Source organism: Lampris incognitus, chromosome 5, assembly GCF_029633865.1.
Source record: "Lampris incognitus isolate fLamInc1 chromosome 5, fLamInc1.hap2, whole genome shotgun sequence".
In the NCBI taxonomy this organism is placed as follows: domain Eukaryota; kingdom Metazoa; phylum Chordata; class Actinopteri; order Lampriformes; family Lampridae; genus Lampris; species Lampris incognitus.
Window position 1 is genome coordinate 19,191,198 of NC_079215.1, and position 27,049 is coordinate 19,218,246.

General features: G+C 43.9%; 1 non-coding gene across 1 annotated transcript; it reads right to left on the reverse strand.

The window, feature by feature from the left end:
- Window positions 1–18,725: 18,725 nt before the first annotated feature.
- Window positions 18,726–18,891, reverse strand: LOC130113514 (U1 spliceosomal RNA). The gene has a single exon (XR_008810304.1). It is a non-coding gene; the product is annotated as a U1 spliceosomal RNA (small nuclear RNA).
- Between the last annotated feature and the right edge of the window lie 8,158 nt (window positions 18,892–27,049).

Consider the following 27,049-nt stretch of genomic DNA (forward strand, 5'->3'; position numbering starts at 1 on the left):
ACAGTCTACTTGTTCTATTCCAAAGGTTGTGAATGTGAATAAAAGTTTTTATGTTGGTGATGATGGTGATTGCGTATTAAAAGGTTTGAAACGCAAGTCTGATTGTCTGTCTGAATCTTTAGGTAAAGATGATGATAACAATGTAATAACATCCCTGCTGGAAATATTGGATAATAATGACATGAGCGCAAATGCGCCCCTGGGAGGGGACTATGATGCGACAATGTTTAGTCTCTCTGATGGGTCAAATGGTAATTTGGAAAGGTTCAAAACGCCAATTCCCCCATCTGGGTCTCCTTTACAAGGACGAAGCCCCCCCATGGATGCAGGGCATGGCGGGCGGGGCTTCCCCAGACCCTTTACGCGCAACTTACGCGCGCTACCTGAACAGCAAGGTACAGGAGGCAACGAGACCTCTGTCACGCATGTTACACAGGTGGAAGGAATTGGTCCCGTCGCCTTCTGTTTTGGATCAGATAGCCCACGGACACCAAATCCTTTTCGAGAACGGTATTGTACCCCCGTACTTGGGAATAGTGCATACGGAACCGGGGTCGGTGGCCGAAGCACAAATCCTAGACAACGAACTCACAGAGTTACTCTCGAAAGGGGCAATCACGGTGGTTCCTCCCCTAGAAAGAGAAGACGGGTTTTACAGCCGTTACTTTCTGGTCCCGAAGAAGGATGGGGGCATGCGCCCAATCCTAGATTTGAAACCCTTCAACAAGTATGTAGAGAAGGTCAGTATCAAAATGCTACGCACACCGGTTCTGCTGTCAATGGTGACACAGTCCGATTGGCTAACTTCGGTCGACCTAAAAGATGCTTTCTATCATTGTCCGATTGCGGAAAGACACAGAACGTATCTTCGGTTCTGTTACCGGGGTCAGTGTTACCAGTACACATGCCTCCCGTTCGGATATCGCCTCTCTCCTCTGACATTCAAAAGGTGTGTGAAAGCAGCGCTCGGAGTGTTGATGCGCAAAGGTATGCGCTTGGCATGGTTCCTAGACGACCTGTTGGTGTTGGCCCGGTCGCCGGAACAAGCAATACTCCATACTCAGGAGTTGATGGAATTCATGGAGTACATGGGTTTCACTATCAACATAAAGAAGAGCGCGCCATGGCCTTCGTGCCAGGCAACGTATCTGGGTCTGAGTTTGGATACGGTATCCATGCGCGCAACCCTTACGCAAGAGAGATGGCATTCCACCAGGACCACGTTAGCACATTTCGTCCCGGGGACATATGTCACTTATCGGATGATCAGGAGGCTGCTGGGCCTTCTGGCATCGGCTCACCAAGTTGTTCCTTTAGGTCTGTTGTTCATGAGGAGACTGCAATTGTGGTTCGCAGTTCACTTCTTGAAATACGGCAACGAACGCCGGTACAACAACCATCTTATCCTGGTCCCGCGCGTGGTAGCGCAGGACCTAGACCACTGGAACAGAGCCTGCGTGGACATGTCTGGGGTCCCTATGGGCCCCAGGGGACCCGAGGTAATGATTTATACGGATGCGTCCCTCTCGGGTTGGGGGGCCATCCTTGGCTACAAAACAGCGCGAGGAGTGTGGCCGTCTGGGGAGAAGGTCCACATCAACGCGCGCGAGACGGAGACGATTTGGCTGGCTACCCAGCATTTCGCTCAGGATCTCGTAGGCCGTCACATACTGATAATGACAGACAGCATGACGGCCAAGGCCTACATCAACCGCCAAGGCGGTATGAAGTCCAAGCGTTGCAGAGAGTTGGCCATGCAAATTTGGATTTGGGTCAACAGCAACGCGCTATCAATCAGGGCGCTTCATGTTCCTGGGAAGGACAACGAAGCAGCGGACATCCTCTCGAGAGGCGGCCCGCATGCGGACAATTGGAGCCTCAACCCAGCCATAGTGGCTATGATCTGGGAGAGGTTCGGGGTAGCTCAAGTGGATCTGTTCGCATCGAAACTCAATTACAAGTGCCCTCGTTGGTACTCGCTGCTCCCGTCCGACCTAGCGCCGTTGGGGGTCAACGCGCTTGGACTAGATCCATGGCCCGAGGAGATGCTTTACGCATTCCCCCCGCGCAGGTGCCTCCTAGACCTGGTGGTCAAGTTCGAGCGCACAGGGGGTCGGTTAGTTCTCGTGGCCCCGTACGAACCGAGCACCCCGTGGTTTCCGCGAATAGTGCCCTGGATAGTAGGCGAGCGGTTCGACGTCCCGGAGTGGGCGGATGCGCTCACGCAAGCAGGAGGGCTGCTACGGGAGGGCCCCTGGATAGGAGGCTCCCGATTAGCGGCGTGGATGCTTACAAAGCCAGGCTCTTAGCTATGGGACTTAGTGCGCAAGTGATTCGTGTCATCTTAGCGGCGCGTAAAGACTCCACGTATTCCAGGTACCAGGGGTACTGGAATCGGTTGACCAATTTTGCGCTGAACGCGACATGGACCCTTTGTCAGTAGGGATTGGCCCTATACTGACTTTTGTGGAGGTCTGTAGGAGTAATAGACTATGGTCTTTATCCTCGGTCAAAGTCTGTGTATCGGCTCTCACGTTCTTCCGGGGGAAGATCGAGGGTAGCACGGTTTTCACGCACCCGCTCATGACGCAGTACCTGTTGGGTGCTAAGAAGCTCTCAGCTAAGGAGCTTATGAGAGCTGAAACTTGGGATGCTTCCCTTGTTCTGCGCGCACTAGAGAAAGAACCCTTTGAACCCATGTCTACGGCAGACATGCGTTATGTCTCGGCTAAGCTGGCTGTGCTCTTGGCACTTACCACCGCAGCGAGGGGTTGTGAGCTCACTGCACTCACCATCAAGGGGATGGTGTTTTCTGGTGATCTGATGGTCACGCTCTTTACAGACCCCAGCTTCGTGCCCAAAACTGTGTCTGTCCTGACGCGTAGGGCCCCGGTGGTGATACACGCGTTTCATCCGTCACCGGTGACTAGGGATGAGAAACGCTTGCACCTCTCGTGTCCTGTACGGGCTTTACGCATTTACATGCGGCGCACAGCAGATATTCGTAGGTCTGACAGGCTGCTGTTGACCTACAGAGTGAGCAAACCAGGTTATGCCCTTTCCACCCAGAGGCTAGCACACTGGCTGGTGGATGGTATTACGGAGGCGTATACCAAAGCGGGTAAAACAGCTCCTAAACTGAAGGTGCATTCTACCCGAGGGACTGCTACGTCGATAGCTGTGTTGTCAGGTATCGACTGGGAGGTCATCCGCCAGGCGGCGGTTTGGAGTGGTGAGACCACTTTCTCACGGCATTATTACCGGCACGTTAAGGTGCGGTCGGTTGCCGACGCTGTTCTGGAGCAGGCCTCTTAGGATGCTCTCATCAGAATGCGTACCCCTTCCCACCAGGGGTTTGAAGGGTTCATTGGACGGCTAGGGAACGGAGGCACGAATCCTGTCATTGTTCAATGCAATAACCCTCTCAGCCATTTTGGAGTACGTGAAATGTAACTTTGGGTTCGCAAAGCGAACCCTAGTTATATGAACAACGACAAAATGGCTGAGAATAGAGCCGTTCTCCTCCTACCCGGGCCACAGGTGTGGTGCTCATTTAGTTGGAGATGGTTCGACTTACAAAGAGGAATAGTGCTTCCGGTGGGCGTGCCAATACGGGGTCGGTGGGAGGACATATGACCACAGGGGGTCATATTGTCCGGGATTGGCACGAGGAATGCACCTCCATCGTTTTTCTTTTTTCCAGCGAGCTATTGTGGATGATGTCACAATGCAATAACCCTCTCAGCCATTTTGTCGTTGTTCATATAACTAGGGTTCGCTTCGCGAACCCAAAGTTCTCTTACCATGAGAACCCAAAGGCGACATCTCCTCGTCCCTTTTTCTCCCCAGCCACATTAATAGTTGGGGATTCCATAACCAGGAAGCTCCGTTTTCTCAACACAGCCACACACTATTTGCCTGGAGCCACAGTCCGTGATACCCTGGATAAGCTCCCGCACTATATAACATCACCTCTGCTGAACTAGCCATCTCTGACCATAAAACAGTGTTATTCAACACCAACCCACTGCTCAGTAAATCAAGGGTGCATCGTACCATATCATACCGCAACATTAGATATGTTAATTCAGATGATCTCAGCAGTTTAATTACCTTGAACACCATTCCTGCTCCCACCTCCTTTCTCCTTGATCTTATGGACTACTACAATAATATTTTATCTTCTGCACTTGATACTTTAGTCCCCCTGAAAACACAGGTTGGCTCATACTGCTCCCTGGTACACACCTGAATTATGTCAGCTCAAGGCTATAGGTCAGCACCTTGAGAGGCTTTGCACCAAGACTGGACTTGCTGTTCACAAACAAATGTATTCGGCTCATATACTCCATTACAAAAATGCTCTTTCGACAGCTAAAACATCCTATTATGCAAATATCATCAGAACAGTTGAAGAGATTACTGGAACACGCTTCTCCACAGTTAAAAGGTTACTAAATCCACCTGAAACCAATATGAACAGGAACCGTTCTAATTAACAATGCTCTGCTTGGGGGCGTCCAGGTAGCGTAGCAGTCTATTCCATTGCCTACCAACATAGGGATCAGTTCAAATCCCCGTTACCTCCAGCTTGATTGGGCGCCCCTACTGGAATAATTGACCGCTTCAGTGGGTGGGAAGCTGGATGCGGGTATGTGTCCCTGTCGCTGCACTAGCGCCTCCTCTGGTTGGTTGGGGCGGCTGTTCAGGGGGGAGGGGGAACTGGGGAGGGATAGCATGATTCTCCCACATGCTACGTCTCCCTGAAAAAACTGAATTTAGATTCTACTGAATAAAACAACTACCAGCCTATTTCCAATTTACCATTCAGCTCCAAAATTCTTGAAAGGGTAGTTGCATCTCAACTCCAGATCTACCTTGATAACAATAATCTCTGAACAATTCCAATCTGGCTTTCGCCCAAAACATAGCAGAGAAACAGCTCTGGTTAAGATCACCAGTGACCTCCTTCATGCAGCTGACTCCGGTCTACTCTCTATCCTCATCCTCCTTGACCTCACCGCAGCCTTTCATACTATATCCCATCAGCTTCTCATTAATCATCTGGCTAGCATTGGAGTTGGGGGCACTGTCTTTCAGTGGTTTGCTGTCTACCTTGCAGACAGGACATATTTTGTGCAAATTCAGAGTTAGCAGTGAAAGTTTGATAGTTCCTCATGGAGTTCCACAGGGCCCAGTGTTGGGGTGACTCCTATTAATTATTTACCTCCTCCCTCTTGGCAACATCTTTCAGCACTACAGTATCCATTTCCATGGCTATGCTGATGATACACAGCTTTATGTGTCCACTAAGCCCACTTCCACTCTACCCTCTTGTACCCTCACTGCTTGTCTCCATGATACACAGATATGAGTGACTAATAATTTTCTGAAATTCAACAGTAGTAAAACTGAGCTACTCCTCATTGGCACTAAATCTACACTCTCAAAAACTAATATTTGCTCACTCTCCATTGCTGGAGCCACTACACCTGTCTCCGCTCAGACTAAGCCTTGTTGTTATCCTACCCTTTCTTTTTCCAGTCATATAAACAATGTCTCCCGGATTGCCTTTTTTCCATCTGTGAAACATCTCAAGACCACACCCTGCTTTAACACAACAACACCCCATTTCACTCACTGCAGTCTTCACCAGCAGGTCTACTGGCACTACCAGCCATCAACCTCAGCACAATTGGTGCCAGGGCTTTCTCTTATGCTGCACCCAACCTGTGGAACTCCGTTCCCCTTCACATCCGCTTACTAGACTCCATTATAGAATTCGAAACTGCTCTTAAAGCCCACCTTTTTAAACTGGCATACTAACTTTAACAGCATTAACAGCATCAAATTCACCTCTTTTTTTTAACTCCTGCTGTATGCTCTATTGCTTATCGTGTTTAATTGTTGATTTCACTAATGTTTTTACTGCTTTGTTTTGTTGTTTGATGTGAGGTGACCTTGAGTATCACGAAAGGCACCTTTACATACAATTTTATTATTATTATTATTATTATGAAAATATTAAGAGGCCTTTAAAGAGGCACTCATGGAGGAACCATCCAATATATTTCCTCGAAGACTGCTTGGTGGGAAACAAATCCCCAAATTCAGGAGCAGAAAATTGTTTAAAAAAAACAAGAATCAGCACACTATTTCACAAATACACAAACACACATGGAGCAAATATTGATTTATGGCAATCAGCAATCTGATGTACTATCAAAAGACATCCTGCAATAACATCCTGATGACTGGTTTGTTCAAATATATGTGGATCTCACACCGGGTAATATCCTTCCCATATTGTTTTCATACAGAAGAATGGTGCCCTGTGCAAAATATGACTCACAGCTTGTTGTTCAGGGAGAAATGTGTATTCAGTGCACATAAGCTACATTGGTACATTGCTTTTATTCCTGCGATCAGAGATTGTTTTCAGTTTGGAGATGTCAAGTCAAGTCAATTTTATTTGTATAGCCCAATAATGTGGAAAAAAATAATGCAAAAATCAGAAGCATGACAACAACTAAAACTCTGAAATTCTTATCAGTGAATGTAGACATTGTACTGAACTATTAACAGCAGCACCACAACATGGGGTTCATTTTAATGTTAAAGCTTAAACATTCATTACTCTATTTAGGGTCAGTCTATAAATAATGAACTATAGAGCAGTTTGAGTCGCTTTAACGTTGATGACATCAATCCATCCATCCATTTTCTGAACCACTTACCCTGCTCTCAGGGTCGCGGGGATGCTGGAGCCTATCCCAGCAGTCATTGGGCGGCAGGTGGGGAGACACCCTGGACAGGCCGCCAGACTATCACACAGGGCCGACATACACCCACACACACACACACATTCATACCTAGGGACAATTTTAGTATGGCCAATTTACCTGACTTACATGTCTTTGGACTGTGGGAGAAAACCGGAGCCCCCGGAGGAAACCCATGCAGACACGGGGAGAACATGCAAACTCCACACAGGACGACCCGGGATGACCCCCAAGGTTGGACTACCCCAGGGCTCGAACCCAGGACCTTCTTACTGTGAGGTGACCGCGCTAACCACTGCGCCACCGTGCCGCCCATGTTGATGACATCTCACATTAAAAAAACTTGACTTTGATTTTTTTCTCTTGACAAGACAGTTGCTCAATTTAACAAATACTTAATACCTTATCAGGGGGGCCATTTCTTTTTTATTTTACCCCAACAGTTTTTTGCTCTGTAACCTCAGGGAGGTCTGTCTTAGAAATAAATGCATGAAAGCCAATGCATTGGAAACTATATTATAATTCAAGTAAACATCAAATAATAATTATCCCTTAAAGTGTAGACATGACTTGGATATGCAAATATCCAAGGTATTCATATGTAAAGGGTAATATTCTGCTCTAGTTCAGCAAATAGTGGACAGTTCTCAAAATAAAAGGCAAAGGTGAATATCTGTTCCAATCTCCATTTACTGTAGAATACTGCAAAACTGAAAAACAAATAAAAAGAAATTAAAGCCATGTAGCCACACAAACAAAGGTAGAGGAATAAACACGTTAATATGCACTTAATACCTGTCACATAATACAGAACAGTATTAAGTATGTTTAGCAGAACTTAACACATCTGTTTAGGTTGATGCTGATATATAATGGAAAACTCCATAAAAGAGCTAATTATGACAGGGAACAAGCCGAAAGAAGAAGAAAAATGCTACCATTAAAAACGTGACCAATTTAAATAGGTATCGCAAATAATAACACCAAAATAAATGTTTAAAGTCTTGATAAAAATTGCTCAAACTTACAGGCATATATTTCCCAAAGTGCTGTAGAAAATACTGAATTTGTTACAAGAGCATCACTTCACGTAATACTAATGCTAACAGAAACATTTCTAATTACAGCAACTGAAAAGGAACAAACTCAACCTTTAAAGTCAAACGAAAATTACATTTCACCACTGGGTGGCCATTACAGTCACTAACTGTGGGCTGTACACTCCCTGTCTTATATATTACTTTATACCACTACACAGTCTCTTTACAGAGGAGTAACACAACTTCTAACATAAGACGCAAGTATATCTTAGGGAGCTCTTGTTGTCAAATCTGCATATTTGGCTTTTCAGAGAGCTACTTTCATCTAGGCTGGAGATTCGCCAGGTACTCCTGTCTCCAACACCTCCAAACGGAATCAGCAAGACTTTGGACTTGTTTCCATTGTTTCCTATAGTGGTTGCCAATGTTAAATTCTCCAGAGCAGCAGATATGTTGTTGTCTATCTTCTGAGTTAACAGCATTGCAGGTGTCAGGACTGCAGGCATACCAGGATCAGAAGAAACAGGCGCCAATGGTATTGAGTTCATATTGGCCATTACTTCAGCAATTAAGAGTGGTAAGCGCCTCATGCGTCAGACAAACAGTCTACCTTGAGTAACATGGCATTCAAGATGCACCATGCAACACCAATCATCCTCTCCCACACTTCGGTGGTCTTTCGGAATGATTAAGTGGCGTTTTTTTTTCTTCCATGGAATGTCCGCTGATGCTGTATAGCCTCTGACTCTCAACAAACCATCTTTTTCCATGGTGGGATTCTTTTTTTTGGGGGGGGGGGGACTAAATTTAAGAGTTCTCATTTAATGAGGCACTGCAGCTCTTTCCTGGAGGCTTCTTGTTGCGCACACTTAATGATCGATGTTATTGCTTGTGCAAGATCATCACTTTCTCTGTCATTAATACTTGGATTTTCAGTGATCATTTTGACTCTTCTTATTAATCTGGCAATGGCTTGAGTGAGAGCTTATCAGGTAGAGAATCTCCCAAAACTGTGAGAGCCAAGCTGACTTTCTATGGTCTTTGTGACAGAAGACTTTACATGTAGATGAATCTCTACATTCTTATCTGGGTCTACAAGGTCAAAGATCTCAGACTGAGCATTGGCTTCTTCAGGTCTTGACAGAAAGGCTGGAGCTGAAAACCAGTTGGTGTTGATAAGAGCTGCTGCTGGCACAGGTTGAGTTCTGTGATTCACTGGATTGTCCCCAATAGTGAAAGAATACCACTGTTGCCGATGAGAGGATTGTCTGATGCGTATGATCGGGTTGGATAAAATCTTCTTGACACATTATGAATATAGCCTAGGATAGTCTTGTTGTTTGTATAGAATTTCACTACATATAGTTCAATGTCAATTTCATCTTTGATGAGCTCTGCCATCTCAACCGCTGGAACAGCAGCACAGAGCTGGGGACATGGTATTGTGTGAGCTGGACCAGAGACAAGTTTGAACTTTCCCATGATAAACCCAACATGGCTGTTCCCCTGTTTGTCTACTGCTCTCAGGTAGGCTACAGCAGCTATAGCCATATTGGAGGCATCACAAAAGACATAGAGCTCTTTGTGTTGGGCTGATCAGAGAAACATGAATATAAGATTTTGGAATTTGAAGCTGCTCCAATTGAAGTTAAGATTCTTTCCTAATTGTCCAATGTGTTTATTTTCTCTGTAGCCAGAGTGGCATCCAAATCCCATTCTTTGGTGGAGAGTTCCCTCACCAGAGTTTTCCCTCACATGGTGATTGGAGTCAAAAATACCAGGGGGTCATACAGACTATTCACATTAAACAATATGCCCCCTCTGGAGATTGGCTTCTCGTCTCAGGACACACAGAAGGTAGAGTTGTCAGTTTTCAAGGTTCAAACTAAGACCTAGGCTTTGTCACGCCCCGTCTGGATAGTTAAGTTATCTTTTGTTTCTCCCAGTGTTCTTTGTTTTGTACTTCCTGTTTTACTTTGTTACTCACCTCGTCTCGTTTCAGGTCCTTTACTTCCTGCCCTCACGTGTCTCCCTCCTGTGTGATTACCTGCCCTGCCCTAATGTGTTGCACCTGTGTCTCATTGTCTCCCGTCCTCCAGAGCATATAGTCTTAGTGTTCTCTTCCTTCTGTGCCAGTTCGTCTTGTTCCTTGTGACAGCGTTCCAGCATTTTTTCCTTGTGTGAGTTTCTTGAGCCCTGTAGTTTCCTGGCCTGTTTTTTGCCTTTTCGACCCTGCCTTTTGCCTGCCAATTTGGACACTGTTGCCATATCTGATCACCTGTGTACCGACCTCTTTCCAATTAAAAGGACTGACTTTTGTGAACTGAGACTGAGTCTGTGTTTTGAGTCCAAGCCTGTGGTTCAGTACTGACAGGCTTATGCGAAAATTTAATGATTCTACTCCCAGATCTTGATACCATTCATCAGTCTTTAGGAGGGAATGCCTCCATGACAATGCTGCTGTTAGATGCCATCTTGTGTAGTTTTATATTTGATTCAGCCAGCATCTCTTGAGCACTTTTTAGCAGTTATAGCTTCTTCACTGGAGAATGAAGCAAGCCCATCATCCACATAGAACTTATGCCTGATGAACTATTTTGCAAGCACTTTGTAGCAAAGTTATAGCTTCTTCACTGAAGAACGAAGCAAGCCCATCATCCACGTAGAACTTATGCCTGATGAACTATTTCGCACTGTTGCTAAATTCTTCTCCTGATTCCAGGGCAGCTCATCTTAAACAGTATATGGCAACCGCTGGTGATGGACTGTTACCGAATACGTGCACTGTCATCCGGTACTCTGTCATGCTTTTCTCCAAGTTGATATCTTGGTACCACAAGAAGCACAGATATAGTGATCTTCTCAGACAGTAAAGCAATAAAACATCTACCTTACATCTGCAGTGACTGCTACGAACTTCTTGCAGAACCAAATGAGGATGCCAACGAGAGTGCTGTTCAGATTTTGGGGCACTCAAGAGAACATCAATATGGGAGACACCTTCATGCTTGGCACTTGCGTCCATAACCATCAATATTTCACCTGTCTTTTGTGGATGGTATATGCCAAATATAAGTAGATACCAACACTCGTGTTCACTCTTCACATGAGTAACCAGTGCTTGACCTGAATCCAGCAGCTTTGCATAAAGACGACAGACTGTTCTCTCCTCTCTAGTCTCTTGTCTGAACTGTGGTGCAAGGATGCCAGATGCTAGACAGCTTGCTGCTGATTGCTTGGGAGTTGACACCAAGGTGACCAAAAGGGTAAGAGAGCTACCCAACTCTTATAACTGTCTTTGCAGACTTGTCCATCTAGTATCTCCAGAAAGAATCCACTTTCAATGGACAATGCTAGCTTATCATCATCTTGTGTTATTTGGAACATGTGGCTGCTATACTATCCATTTCCTCCACCCATGAACAACCATCAACCCTCTCTTTGACCTGTCTGATTTGTGCATGGAATAAGGAGCGATGTTCTTCCATTCTGATGGATGTTAGCTTTGCAGACGCTTATCTTAGCAGCTTTAAGTATTCTGCCAAGACTTCTCCAACAATGACCCATCTAAGTCCAAGACGTTGACCTTGAATGGGTCATGTTGTAGCGTTGACTGCTTGCTACTCCACACCATGATCTTCTTTGGTAGTGGAGCTCTCTTATTTCATATGACGCTGGACCTGGATGTAGTGCAGAGTAGGGTTCTCCTGAATGCAAATTTTTTGGGCTCTAGAGCTTTGGTCATAATCAACAGTGAATATTCAGAGCTTTGGCGGCGGTGGGGGAGGGGGCATGACTCGGGAAGGACTATGCCAGACATTTCTCCATTCTCGGCTGAGATGGATCGCATAGCGATGCAACATGTGTCTTTCGATTTAACTAAATGCATTAATTGTGAAGTATTCTGTTGTTGTAGAGCAGGCATGGACAACATGATCCAGAAAGGGCTGTTGTGGGTGCAGGTCTTTGTTCCAACCAAGCAGTTATACACCTGATTCTATTAGTCAACCAATAGTCTTGTTCCAACCAAGCAGTTACACACCTGATTCTATTAGTCAACCAATAGCCTTGTTTCAACCAAGCAGTTACAGACCTGATTCTATTAGTCAACAAATAGTCTTGTTCCAACCAAGCAGTTACACGACTGAGTCTATTAGTCAACCACTTGTCTTTGCTAAGGACCTTGATTTGTAGACTCAGGTGTGTAACTGCTTGGTTGGAACAAAGACCTGCACCCACACCCTTTCTGGATCAAGTTGCCCATCCCTGTTCTAGAGTATTGTTGTTTGTTATTTGTTAATAAAAAATGTTTTCCAAAAGGTTTGATGCATATTTGTAATCCTGAGGGAGTTGGTTGAATGAGGTCATATCTATGCAATTCTTGTGACATAATAAAAGCTTATGACATTTTCTTCTTATCATAGATAAATCATAGACCTACATAAATGCTCATAATAATAGGCTCTGAATCCGAGACAACTCCCAAAAAAAGCACCGTGAAACAGAAACGCAGACACAGCCTACTAGCTCCAACAAATGTCTTTATGCATGCTCAATAACCCAGGTAAGAAAATTAAAAAAAAGCTGAATCAGTTCAGCTGGACACGATGTTTGTTGAGAGAGAAATGTTTCATCACTCATCTAAGTGAACTCTTCAGTCTCAAATGACTGCAGGTATCCCCACCCTTATAAACAATACAGTGACATGACGACCGAAAAAGATCGGTTTCATATGCAAATTGCTGTCAGTATTAACTAGAGTTTCAATGGCAATGTGTACTATTCACAGAGGATTTGGGATTGGTTGCAATCACAATCATAGCATTGTAAGATGGCGACAGGTGTACTCTTAGGCCCCCCCTCAGTTCAGGGATGGTCGTTCCCTCTTCACATAGATGGCCTCTTTGACTCCCCATTCAAACCAGCATTCCTCCCTATCAAGGATGTGCATATCCTCATCCTTGAAGGAGTGGCCACTGGCCTGTAGATGGATGTAGACTGCAGAGTCCTGGCCTGACGCATTAGCTCTTCTGTGTTGTGCCATCCTCTTGGCCAGTGTCTGAGTAGTTTCCCTGATGTACAAGTCACGCAATCCTCCAAGCACTTAACAGCATATACTAAGTTGCTCTGTTTTTGCCGAGGGACCAGATCCTTGGGGTGGACCAATTTCTGGCGCATGGTGTTTTGGGGTTTGAAAGCAACTGAGATGCAATTTTTGGAAAATACGTGTCTCAACTGTTCAGATACTCCCGTCACATACGGAATCTACGGAATCACCACTGGTTTACGCTTAGAGAGCTGTTGTCCATCTCCTCTCTTCAATTGGCTAGTGCACTGTTTGGGCGTCTTCCTGACTTTGACAAACGCCCAGTTAGGATAACCACACTTAACCAGAGCCCGTTTAATGTGGGATTTCTCCCCTTCCCTGGCTGCTGTGTTGGTGGGAACGTTGTCAGCTCAGTGGTACAAAATCCTGATTATTCCTAGTTTGTGCTCTAGTGAATGATGAGAGTCAAACCTTAAGTACTGCTCATTCTGTGTTGGTTTACAATAAACATCAACAATCAAATGTCCCCCATCACATTGCATTTTCACAGTCTAAGAAGGCCAATCTGTCATTTTTCACATCCTCTCTGATGAACTGGTGAGCTTGATGTGGTTGTCCACAGAGTTAATGTGGTCGGTGAAACGTGCTACGTCCTGAGATTTTTTACCCAGGTGTCATCCACAAATCTGAACCAATGTCTAGGTGGCGTCCCTGGATAGGACATCAGAGCCCTCTTTTCCACTTCCCCCTTATACACACATTTACATAAATGTGTGTTTAGTAATGTGACGCATGGCTGTCAGACTTGTCACTCATGAGAAAATGGCAGCGGATAAAGACAAAATTTATGAACTGAAGCACAAGAGAGTATTTCAATTATCCTGGAAAGAGGAATTTAGTTGGGTGGCATGAGAGGATGTGGGCAAAACTCCAACTACATGTATTACACAGTATGCTGGAAGTTTGAGAGCAAGGTGGATAAAACGGGGTCGTTTTTCAAAGACATGTCAAGTTTCTGAAAAACATTGCTGGAGTGCCATAACGAGCTGACAGCATCTGGCCTGCATGGCAGCTAAGAGGGCTGCCGAGAACCCCTCCTCTGGGACCTTGCTGGTGCTTGTATGAAACATGAATGCTGAGGCAAGTCAGGTAATTGTTAAACTGATCACCACAGCATATCATGTTTTAAAAAATGCACAGCCATTCACTGCGTACTCCAGTGCGATTGCTCTTCAACAGAAGAATGGGATTGACCTGGGTACGCAGCACCACACCGACATGGCCTGTCGAAGGCAAGTATCTATCTAATGTTAAACTATTTGTCATTCTGTCAGTCAAACTTGCACTCGCAGTTCATTTTCTATGGGTTTAGCATTTACGGTTTTCCAGAAATTTATTTGTTAATCATCAAACTGATTTTATAACTGGTGTTATGAATAGCTTATTATTCGAACATATCACAACCATGAAAAGGTAATGGGCAATTAACAACACATGGTACTCACATATATTATTAAAACACAGAAAAAGTTGATTTTGTATTTTGTCCATAGAAAATTAATTGTGAGTGTAAGGTTTACCAAGTGTGTGTGTGTGTGTGTGTGTGTGTGTGTGTGTGTGTGTGTGCGTGCATGGGGGGGGGTGTAGGTCTGGTCAACTTCTGCACTATTCTATAAATGTTGTATGACTGATTTAAAAGCAAAGGTAGCTGAATTAATTTTGATTAAATGTTGTGAGTGACAGACCGGGAATTCTATTAGGATTAATGAAAGCTATCCATTTGTCTCTCTTAAGGTTTGCCATGGTCATATTGATGACCTTTGAGGAACCACTCTTGGGGGACCCAAGAGCTGCCAAGTTCCTCATGGTCCTGGCAGACTCTGCCACTGATGTGAGCATCCGTGACCTTGAGGAAGTTTATGTCAGAAAGATGGGGAGCCAAAGAATGTGTTCCACCATGCCACTGCTGTCCTGCTGTCGGACACTGTGCAGCTGTTAAAGCTGGTAAGTTAAGTTTTAAACTCATTTGAAGAAACATTTGTTGATGAAATTTTATGTTTCATAAATAGATGTTTGTGCCCTGTGATGGCCTGGCAGCCTGTCCAGGGTGTCTCCTCGTCTGCTGCCCAATGACTCCTTGGATAGGCGCCAGCATCCCCGCGACCGTGAGAGCAGGATAAGCGGTTTGGATAACGGATGGATAAATAGATGTTTGATGGTAGTTAAAAAAATGGACATAATTAACTTGTCACTCTAAACAGTATTTCAGAAAGTTGACCTCCCAGAGTAGAAGCAGAAGTTAATCAGCTTCGGATCCGATGGAACCTCAGTGATGGTCGGGAGGCGTGGGGGGGAGGGGGGGTCTCTACTCGTGTTTTATTTCCTCTGTATTGTTGAGTGATTAGTGTAGTTTTGTGTTAGTATTAGTGACATTGTTATTATTTGCAGTCCAAGCCTGAAGCTTCAGGAGGACAATGTTACATCCCCAAGGCCTTAAAGGCCTTTGAGAATACACTGCTCATGCTCACAAGCATGCACTTAGCAGCTGGAGAGAACCTTGAAGGCTTTATTCAGGACTTCACAGATGGCCAGTTCCATGCAGTGCAGCTCCAGAGCTTTAGCCAGGACAGCAGCGATAGATTCGACAGGTAGCAAATGGAAAAAGAGAAAATAAGAGCATTTGTTGATATAGTTCAATTAGCCTGTTGTTCATAAAAGGGCTCACTCAATTGTGTTCACTGCGTGACGTGTTTTAATTGCACATCCTCCCTGCCTTTAAAACAAACTGACAAGATTCTTCAGGCAGCTGCGAGTTTGTTGGACCCGAGGGAATGGCCCGCAGAGGAGGTAGACCTGGCCAGTTACGGAGTAGACCATCTCAGTGTCCTCACAGACCACTTTGCTGACATACTGTATAGGGTGGGCTGTGACAGGGGTCAGGCAAGGCACCAGGAGTGGCCAAGTGCAAAAGTGGTGATCAAAGCACTGTCCCAGGTCCAACAAAGCAAGGTATGGGTAGACTTTTTAACAGACCCTGATAGGCTGCAGAGCTTCCCAAACCTGCTGATTGTGGTTGAGCTGATCCTCGTGCTCCGACTACTACTGCTGCCTGTGAGCGTGGCGTCAGTGCCATGAAGTGCATCAAAACAGATTGGCGGAGCAACCTTTCAGCACTGAGGGGCCAGCAGTTGCCAATTTCGATGCGGAGCGTGTTTTACAATGATGGCTGTCTGAAGGGCAGAGAGCACATCGGTGTAATTAAGATTTGTATATTTGGATGGTTTCATTAGGTTTTTAGATGCGAAGCATCTGCTTTAGCCTGTTCTTTCACTCAGTCACTCACACACAGTTAAGCTCACTCACTCAGTCACTCACAGTTAATGAGTCCATCTCTGGGAGAAGGATGGACGGATGGATGGGGGGATGGGTCATACCATTTTCGATATGCAAGAATGTTTGTTGCTACAGATCTATGATACACTGTGTCCTTGTTATTTTTCATTTACATAAGTGACGATTAACCATGACAATTAACTATAGTCAAGTCAATTTTATTTGTATAGCCCATTATCACAAATTATAGTCTTTGCTGTTATTTGATAACCGCCAATAAATCTAAAAAAAAATTGTCTAGGGGAAAGTAAAAATTGACTTCGAGCAAGTACATTTCTGACCAACTTGCCCAACTGAGCAAGTGAAAAAAGACATTAACGTGGAACCCTGTATGGTTTTTCTTTGTTGGACCACAGATGATTAATTTAAAGTTATTTTGACTAAAAAGGTGTCTATTGGCTGGCTGGCTTAAATTGCCCACAAATGTAAATACGCCAATACATGAGACTTCAGCAGAGATTAATTAATTTATAATGCAGTCTACATAGGTTTGAGAAACCATTCTTTGATGTGAAACCCATTTTGTTTTAACTAATTCAATTGTATGATGACAATCGTACCCAGGGAGAATATTAAAATGTATAAATAAATATGAAAGAATAATTCTATCCAATATGATTCATTGATTGATTCAGTGATTCATTTTCTATTGTAATAGGCTGCTACATTTAGGATCATTGGCTATACATATTTGTTTTATTTACACAGGGTAGGTTGATTAAGCATGCATGCTCTTTTACAGCCAAACCCTGTCCATACCACTTTCTTATCTTCCCTCAAGAGCATTATTCAAGTTCCTATCAGGAGGTAAAAATAAGCAGGAAGTTCCTCCTCCATCACCTCCTCTTCTTCATGGTAATGAGGAAGAGGACACAGGAGCTACCTCAACCCACGGTACAAGCACAACACTAGTTCCTCCTCCAAGTACTGAAACTGGTATCTGGGAGTTTAATGCAGCCTAATAATATTGATGACAATATAATCATTGTTATTTTTATCAGCCTTCTCCAGCACCTGTCCATATACCACCTGTCAATGACACGGTGCCAACTGTCCATGAGACTATACCCCTTGTCTATTAGGCGATGCCGCCTGTCCATGAGGCTGTACTGCCTGTCCATGAGGCTATGCTACCTGTTCATGAGGCTATACCACCTGTCCATGAGGCCATGCCACCCCTTACTTCTACCAGTAGTACCACCACAAGACAAGGTACTATTAGGACATTCATCGTATCAGAAGACCCTGGAAAATAGCCAAATATGTTAAGTGGACGTGAACGCTGTGAATTAGTGAAAAAGGGGCCTGTGCGAGTAAAATAAAGTCAGAAAAAAATCCCTGGAGATTCACAAAGGAAAACTATGAAATATATATGAAAAACGGGGAAACGATAAATTGTTCATGGTTTATGTATTCAGTCAGTGCGGATTCATTCTTCTGTTTATCACTTGAAAAATATTTGGAAAACTGGAAAATGCACTAAGCAAATGGGGAAGTTGGAAGAACCAAGCTAGTCAGTTAAAGGAACATGAGTATTCGAAGACACATATTACCAATATGAAAAGTTAACATGAACTTCAGAAGAGGATATAAATTGAGATAGCCATTGATCAAATGTATTACGTTATGATGCACCTTGAGGCGCAGCACTGGAAAGGTGTAATAAGAGTTATTGTAATAATCTGTCATCCAGCTGAACATAACCAGGCTTTGAGGGGGTCATACAGACATCTTGTATGACACTCGCAATTTCATGTCATAGGTGGAATTGATGGCACAATTTGATCCTGTAGTGAATTAACACTTGAGGATTCAGAACAAAGAAACAAATGTGTATTACCTTAGCTGTGTCATTCAAAATCAAATAATAGCATTAGTTGGGGGACAGAGTATAGGAACGGATCGTGAAAAAGATGAAAAAAGCAAAGTACTTTTCTATGTCACATCCATGTCATGCCTTCTGTGCCTCCCCCTTCTGGTAAATCCTCATCCTGCATTTCTCATTATCACTGTTTCCCATAAGGATTATTCACTGCACCATATGGAAGCCTACTCTTTCTTTGTCTCCTTACCAGATTGTCAAGTCGCTCTTGTCATGTCTAGCCCAAGTTTCTCTTGTCATGTCTAGCCCTACTTACAGCTATTTACCTTGCCTTGTCTAAAGCTTTGATCCATGCAACCGTTGCCGTGCTGGTTTTGTCTGTTCTGCCACATTTTTGCATTCTTGTCGATTTTGCCAGTAAAAGGCCTTTTCAGTTTTCGAACTATATGTCGCAGCCTTGTTTGTGTCTGTGCCTGAGTCGCAAACTTCCATAATGGACTGTACTCCTGACATTAGCCATACTGAACAGTTTTCTGTTGTCTTGAGAGTTGTAAACTGCGAGCTGTCGGGTGCATCCATCTCTGAACATTTCATTGGATTTGTTGATTTTCAAGACACCAGCGGAAAACACTCTTAGCAAAGCTGGAAAAGCACAACTTAAACATTTCAGACTGCCAGAAATTATGCAGTTGAGATTCCCACATTTGGGAAATTCGCAGGAGTCAGCACAACCGGAGTGCGATGGTTAAGCCTCGCGCTCGGTGAACCATTTTCTTGATCATGGGATCTCCCTTGCCAGGTAAGTATTCAGACTGCCGTGGTCAATCCCACAATAATGGGAGCAAAATGATGGGACACAGACAGGGGGCAGGAATATTGCAACTGAATGAAAAAGTATTGTGTGTTCCCTGCAACAGCCACACTCTTAACCTGGTTGTGGCAGATACAGCCAAATCCTCAGTGATATCCATCTCCTTCATTGGGGTCCACAGATTATACAATCTTTTCAGCTCGCCTGGCAGCCTGTTCAGGGTATCTCCTCACCTCCTGCCCAATGACTGCTGCGATAGGCCCCAGCATCCCCGCGACCTTGAGAGCAGGATAAGCGGTTTGGATAATGGATGGATGGATGGATGTTCATCACTGGGAAGTGTTAAGGAAACATGTTAAGCACCTCACTGACCAGATGGGAGGCCGGGATCGATGGTGTAAAAGTGATGCGTTACCAACTTCCAGAGATACTAGAAGCACCATCTGCTCTTCAAACCCCTTTCATCTGCGCACCCTTCCATTAGAGTATGGGGGAAGGGAGGAAACGCAATCAACTGCAGATGAGCACCTTCAACCATGCCCCCCCCCCCTCATCTCCCTAGTGGACACAGCCCTAAACAGTCTGAATGAAAGATTTTCCAAAATGGAAGATTTTTATATATCATATGGCTTTCTATTTTCCATAGAAAATATGTCACAGACTTAAGCATGGGAAAACTTGAAGTCAAATGTAAGAACTCGGAGAAAATGAAACATGACATAGATTCCGAAGATGAATGGTTATGGTTCTGCAGGTCAGGGCTGCTGCCCATACCTTTCCTGACAAAGCTTCTTCCATCCCATGAGACATGCTTGATCACCTTTACAAGGAGCAGCTTCTGGAGCTCTTTGGAAATTTAAGTATTGTGCTTCCTTTGCTGTTAACTGTACCAGTTATTGCGGGAAAGTCTGCAGTCTGCAGTCTTTTATCTTTCATACTCAATACATTAATGCATACAAAAAGCCTTCATAAACCTTGCCACATTCTGTATGATACCGTGTATGCACATATGCATGTAGGTGAGCCACATACAAGCTACGGGTGGACAGAAAGTGTGCAAACAACCTTTGCAGACATCCGCTGAGGACAACTTTTACAACATTTCTGTCCAAATGAAACATAAAAGATGTATGTCTACATACATTACATTTTATCTGGACTATGACCTGGCCCCTAGTCAACCAGTGTCATTTAAAGCCCTATTCATGTCATTTTAAGTCAAAACTTGGAGAAAACACCACTGAAATTATAACGCCCATTTTTATATGGAAGCCCATTTCCAACACATTATCTTTCACTATCTTTGTAGTCAACAGCAAGGGGGAGGGGGTCATTTGAATTCTGATTAAGTGACCCCAGGTAACTAAAGGGAACACTTCAACAAAATATATTAAAACATTGCTTACAGGTGAATTTGTAATTGTACCATATGACTTTCAAAATGGTACTTGAAAAATGTAAAACACTGAGGATAAACAAATATGCCCACATGATTTCCTACACTGGAAATACACTACAAAACATTTTATAATGTCTTCTGTTGATAATATATGATGAATTAAAAACTTCATATTTACCCATATAAAAGTAAAACTGACCGATTCTCACACACCTGTTTTACAACCTGTCTGGTTTCAGAAGGGATAACCCATAAGTAGTGTATGTAAAATTACTGCTCACTAATCATGGTCTCCATCAACTGTTATATTCTCATATTGCTCTTTTTGTTCATTGTACAAAAGTATGAATAAATATACATTAATTACCTTATCCTCTTGTCGTTTTATTTATGGTGGACTCTGGAACATTTCTCTCCCTCAGGAAACCGATAAGGTCGTCCATCCTGTAACAGTGCATTAACACATACAAGCTAATACAGTGATGTAGTGTGTAGATGTACTAATACTGAGGTCACAGCAATCAGTTACTGCACACTCCTTTATTTATTTACCCCCCCTCTTTTTCTCCCCAATTGTACTTGGTGAATTACCCCACTCCTCCGAGCCATCCCAGTCGCTGCTCCACCCCTCTGCCAATCTGAGGAGGGTTGCACACTACCAAATGCCTCCTCTGATACATGTGAAGTCGCCAGCCGCTTCTTTTCACTTGACAATAAGGAGTTTCACCAGGGGGACGTAGCGTGTGGGAGGATCACGCTATTCCCCCCAGTAACCCCCCCCGAACAGGCACCCCAACCGACCAAAGGAGGCACTAGTGCGGCAACCAAGACACATACCCACATCCTGCTTTCCACCTGCAGACACAGCCAATTGTGTCTGTAGGGACACCTGACCAAGCCGGCGCTGCGCACTCTGATACCATACACATTTGAGTTAACTCCTGTACAATGGCACTAGCACTGCCTTTATTGCCATGGTTTGCGTTATTCAGTTATTCTTGTGACGCAAATGTTAGTCTAGGACCTCTAGTAACAACTGAAAGACATTTGATATTTTTTACCAACTATAATTATTAAGTATATTTTGTGCAATGCCACGATTGGTAGGGTGTTGTAATGCACAAAGCATTAACATTAGGTAGGCCTATATCACACCTACGGAGGCAAAAGTTGTTTTATTGCTCCCTTTCATTTCAAACCTGGTTAGCGTTTACAGGATCATTATCATTGCAAGTGTTGATGTAGGCTACCACTCACAAACACAACTGGAAATATTAAAATACCTGGACAGGGCAGATGCAGCCATTGTAGCCCTTGCTCCCCTCTGCTACTGTATGCGCGTTGCATTGAAGCATTAAAGCGGGAGCGGAAGTGACGGCTCAAGCTACTTGTTGGTTGTTAAGAATAACACAGAATGGCGAGAAATAGTCAGAATTGAGAGAAATAAAGTTGCAATTGCGAGAAATAAAGTCGCAAACTTTTTTTTTTTATGTGCCGGAAACGGGCTTCCATACTTTTACCTTTTTTCCACTAAAAAAATGTTCTCGTGCATCACTGACTTCATCACATCTAGCAGTGTGCCTGAGAGGTCTTGCCATATCTACGGCATATCTATATATTTTTCAGAACGGAACTGTGATTGACAAGTTTAAATGACAAATCAACTGGCTTGGCCGTTGGTTTGGAAGCAGGTCTAATCAGACCCACTCGTTTATGTAACCTTTATCTGTGTGTACAGTATGGTGGTGTGTGCTTTAGTTGGCAGGCTGTGAGAGACGCTCCAGGACATTCTGACATATGTAGACCATACATGACTGAAAGAAGAAAAATCTCTGATGTGCTGTTTTCCACCAACTCCAAGGCGAATTTTCAAACGCGGCTGACTACTCCTGAGAAGAGAACGTTTAGTGCCAGGCCTATTGAGAAACTGCTTGTTTATGATGAATAAATCATGCTTAGTTGACCTTCTCCGGGTGCACTGTTGAATAAAAAAATGTTTTATTCTATGACAATCCATAAAGAATATGACCAACAAGTCTTGAGTCTTGAGGGAATCATTAAATGACGCATGTCGACATGGAGAGAAATCAAAGTGAAAAGTATTCTTTTGTTCTCTGTCTGAGGAGAAATTACATTCAAGCTCCGTCTTCTACGTTTGGGATAAGAGAGAGGTGCAAGATAGATGGTGAAGGACACATTCATGCTGTTCACCTAATTGAAAGTTTCTCAAAAGCTAGAGAGAGGGAAAGAAAGAGCACTTTGTAAGTAAGGACCTAAAAGAAAATGAATTAGTACATGCATCATAATTAATCCTGAAATGTATACAAAGGGTGACAATAGAAAGTTATAACAACTAATATCTACCACATGTCTTTAACGTTTATACTAAATTGTCCCATTGGCCCTGTGATGGACTGGCGGCCTGTCCAGGGTATCTCCCTGCCTGCCTCCCAATGACTGCTGGGATAGGCTCCAGCATCCCGCGACCCTAAGTTGGATAAGCGGCTTGGATAATGGATGGATGGACATCTTTAACGTGTGTGTGTGTGTGTGTGTGTGTGTGTGTGTGTGTGTGTGTGTGTGTGTGTGTGTGTGTGTGTAAATCTTTATTACATTTTAGCCTACATATCTGTGATGTTTTAATCATTAATTGTGGACTTTTTTTTCCCAAAACGCATTGACACAGCCACCTGAGAGTTAGAATAGATACCCATAGGAACAGCATGGTCTATTTACAGAAATAGGCATGCATTACACAACCTCACCTTTGCTAGTGGACACAATCTTTTTATATGGTCAAAGGTGATCTTTGAAAAACATGACCTCGCATAGTCGGTAATTTAGGCTAATTAAATATTGGTTAAAGGCAGCAAACAGAAGGCTGACAGAAATAGGTCTAGGAGATAAGCGAGCTAGTCTGGCTCATGTCCAGGGCTAGCATGCCCTATGGGATAGGCTATCGAAGTATCAAACCTGTAATCACATAAACTATTTACCGCCAACGACTGCACATCAGAATCCTTCTTTGAGCCTACGTTATTGTAATAGATAACAGTATATCACACTGGCACTGCTTCTTCTTCTGCGTTAGTAATGATAATAATAATAATAATAATAATCAATAACTTTATTTGGCTTCTCTGGACTAAATTACTGTTGGCGCCATTTCATCAACATATTGCTAGGGACAGTTTGTTTAATACTGGGAATCATGGGCTACAAGTCAAATTTCAAAAACTATTTATCTCATCATAAGGTCCAAACACTATCGCCTCCTAGTTAATGTTTTTGTCTTGATACTTCACCCCCAGGAGAACTGATGATCCCTTGGGCCAGTTGCTATCATCCCCTGGCTGCCTTCACAAGCCTGTCAGTCCCTTCTCAACCCAGTGAAACAGAAAATCTCTTTGTGAGTAGACTTGCTCGTCTCACATTGTGGTACATAGCTAGAGACCAGAACCTCTCATCCTCTTTTAGTCTTATTCCCACCCCCACCCCCCACTCCAACTCCTCCTTTCCACTTTCTCCCCAGTGTAAAGAGTCTGGAAAAGAAAAGTTACTCCAGTCAGACTGAAACCTGGATTTCACGATTTTCTATCTTTTTACTATTTATCAATTTATCGTCCACTCCCATTTAATCCATGTCCAAGGATATTGCCATCTTGGTTTTTTAAATCATAGCTGGCCATTGACATTGGCCTTTATGCAAGAACATTCTCAACTTTCTCATATTTCTCTAAAACTTACATAGGCAGAGGAAACGTAGACATGATCCCAAAATAACATTAAGTGAATAAGTGAAAAATTTGTTCATTCAATAGTCTAAAATATTTACAGCAGTGTAAGTTCAACTTTATTGGCATGCATATTTGAATATAATTAAATTCTTGTGCTTTGGCTCTCTCTGCCTTAACACAAAGGACACAGGAAACACCATCCCCAAAAGAACACACTACAGATCTACATAGACTATGTACAGAGAATTCACACACAATATACAATACACAATAACACAACAATGTAAGGTCAATATGGGTGCGTCAGCTGTTCAGCAACCTGACTGCCTGTGAAAGAAACTATTACAGAGATGGGTGGTGTGTGATTTGATGCTCTGGTAATGCTCTTAATCATCGCTCCTTTCTTGGACGTTTTGCAAGCAGACCGTGAAAGTGATTCAATACACAGTGCCAACAGCAGAGCCAACACTTGACTCTGGCAAAGTCATTCTAACGTTTTTAACCTACCAAGAATAAATTGTATTTTCTTAGACACCACGGTCGCCTGCTGTGCTTAAGTGCCGTTGATTTGAAGGCATAACATTTAATCACCATTTCTATCTGCAAACACCAACGGTTTATTTTGCAGAATGAGTTTAACCATTCCATCCCCGTCAACAATAATGAATGTCTGTGATTTAAGTGATTTAAAATATAAAACAGTATCCGCAAATTTTTCAAAAGCTACTTTGGAGAATTTTACTTGAGAAAATTATCCAAAAAAGTAATCACAATTTAGGGGTATAGACAACGTTTCAACTCCCCCCCCCCCCACCAGCATTTCCAAGCGGTATTATTGTTTGTGCCCCTGTCGCAAAGACACTCGACTTTGGTTCCCAACAATACAGGACACGAGCATTTGTTTACATATTTCCGTGAGGAAGCATGTTCACTAAAGAGGTTAAATGAAATTGTCATAATTTTATACTGAATTCGGGCCAATGGGTCCTGGATTCCTTGTAGCTCCTGGTTCATATTCTGTCTGTTAGCTTAGCTAGCGGTACTGTTAGCAACATGGCTAATCACTAGCAGCCTGCCTGGCAACTGTCCAAAGCTAGAAACAAGCATAAGAATCCCAATTTGAACTAGAAACCCCAGGCAGAGTAAAACATCCGGTAGTATTAATAAGTAGGCAGGTTGTGTTACTTACTGATCAAGTAGAAATAACGCCAACTGAATGTCGGTTATGAACCCTCCCAAGTCCCGGAGCTCTCTCCATCGAGTGAATGCCCGTCTGAGGTTCACTGTTGTTTTATCTCGTCTTCTAACACTCTCCCTCTTCGCCTCCTCCGTCAACTATTGTTCTTTTTCTTTTGCCGGGAAGTTTCCAGAGTTGTTTTGATTGTTCCACCGTCCGCCATTTTTAATCCAATTTTTCTCCCTAATTGTAACATAGCCAATTATCCCACTCTTACCCACATCCGGCTCACCACCCACAGACAGGGCCCGACCAAGCCGGAGGTAACGCGGGGATTTGAACCGGAGATTCCCGTGTTGGTAGACAACGGAATAGACCAATACGCTACCCGGAAAACTACTGGGTGATTGACGCACTTCCTGTATCATAAATTGATTTGCCAGGTGGCAGACAGAAGCTTAGCGATAACTAGACTCACAAGTCAGTCTCTAAATGCTTCGCTCAACTGAGACTGAGGACATTCTCCCAGCTTTCCTTGCTAAAACTGGGTGGAAACAATTAGATTTGAAAAAAAAACGTTCATTGCAGAACCAATCCAAAGTCTTTAGGGCGGGGCCGTCACATTGAGGCGGTGACATGCAGAGGTCGTGTGCTTGTAAACACTGTCGTACCAGCAACACGTGCGTTATAGGATGGCTCAGGCGCAGTCGCCGAAGAAAACTAGACAAACAATACAGTCAGCGCACTACAGTGTGTACTTCGTCAACAGCCACGCCAACCAGCCGCTCCCGAAATGACGGTGTTTGTAGAAGCCGTCTCCACTTTGCTTGGCCAACAAGTTTCTGGTGTGCCAAACACAAGCGCGAAGCCACCGGCGGCGATCGGGTCATCGATGTCCTCGCTTTGTCCCGCGTATGCGGCAGGAAGCCTTTTGCTTTCACAAACTGCACCTGCTCCTCCGTTATCGACGGCAAAGGGCATATGACCAGCACCATAGATTGCTGTTCCTGTGCGGACAACAAGTCGCAGACAGTTGGCCAGGCTTGATAGACCAAGCTTTTCCCGTAACCAGTTGGGAAACAAGCAAACACGTCTTTCTTGTCCTGGGTTAAAAGTTTGAAACAAAGCCGCTGTAAATCCTTGATTGTGTAACCGGTTATTTTCTTGCCCGGTGCGGGACTCGATATGGAGTGTACTACACCAAAAGGCGACATCACTAACCACTCGGCTAAAGGGTCAGACTCATTAGCTAGGGGCTAACGTGTCTTATTAGTAGTTCACAATTGCACCAATCTTGCGGACTGAGCACACGTTCGATAAAACTGAATCAAATGATCTCACGTTACTCGGGACATCCATTTTCAGTGTTTTAAGAAGCTCTCTCCGCGTTACAAAGTGATTCGCTATATCTCCAGTTTGTTTCACTACGGAGGACGGTGGGGAGAGAGCAGTTTCCGGTAAGGCGTGTCCTTGACTAAATATAAGGGGCGCGGCAGTAGGGCAGGCTCGTTAGCGGCCGTTTTCGCCGCCGTTCAAGCAACTATCGTGCATGTACAAATCCCCAGACGATTGGTAGGCGGAGATCGCCAATTGTCTGGTATCGCGAGACTAAGAGAGAACCAATCTAAACGCCGACTGTGTCATTAGTCTACAGCCATTACACTTTGCAATGAACCTCTACTTCATAATGATAAGTTAAAGCAAAAAAAGTTGTTTACTTCCACTTTAAGTCGTTTTCTGACCGCTGCATGAAACTGACAAAATACAGGGCACGCCGAAAATCAAAATCGGAGCCTTCTGTGTGGATTGGACATTTTACCGAACCGTTTGGGCCTGCGTTT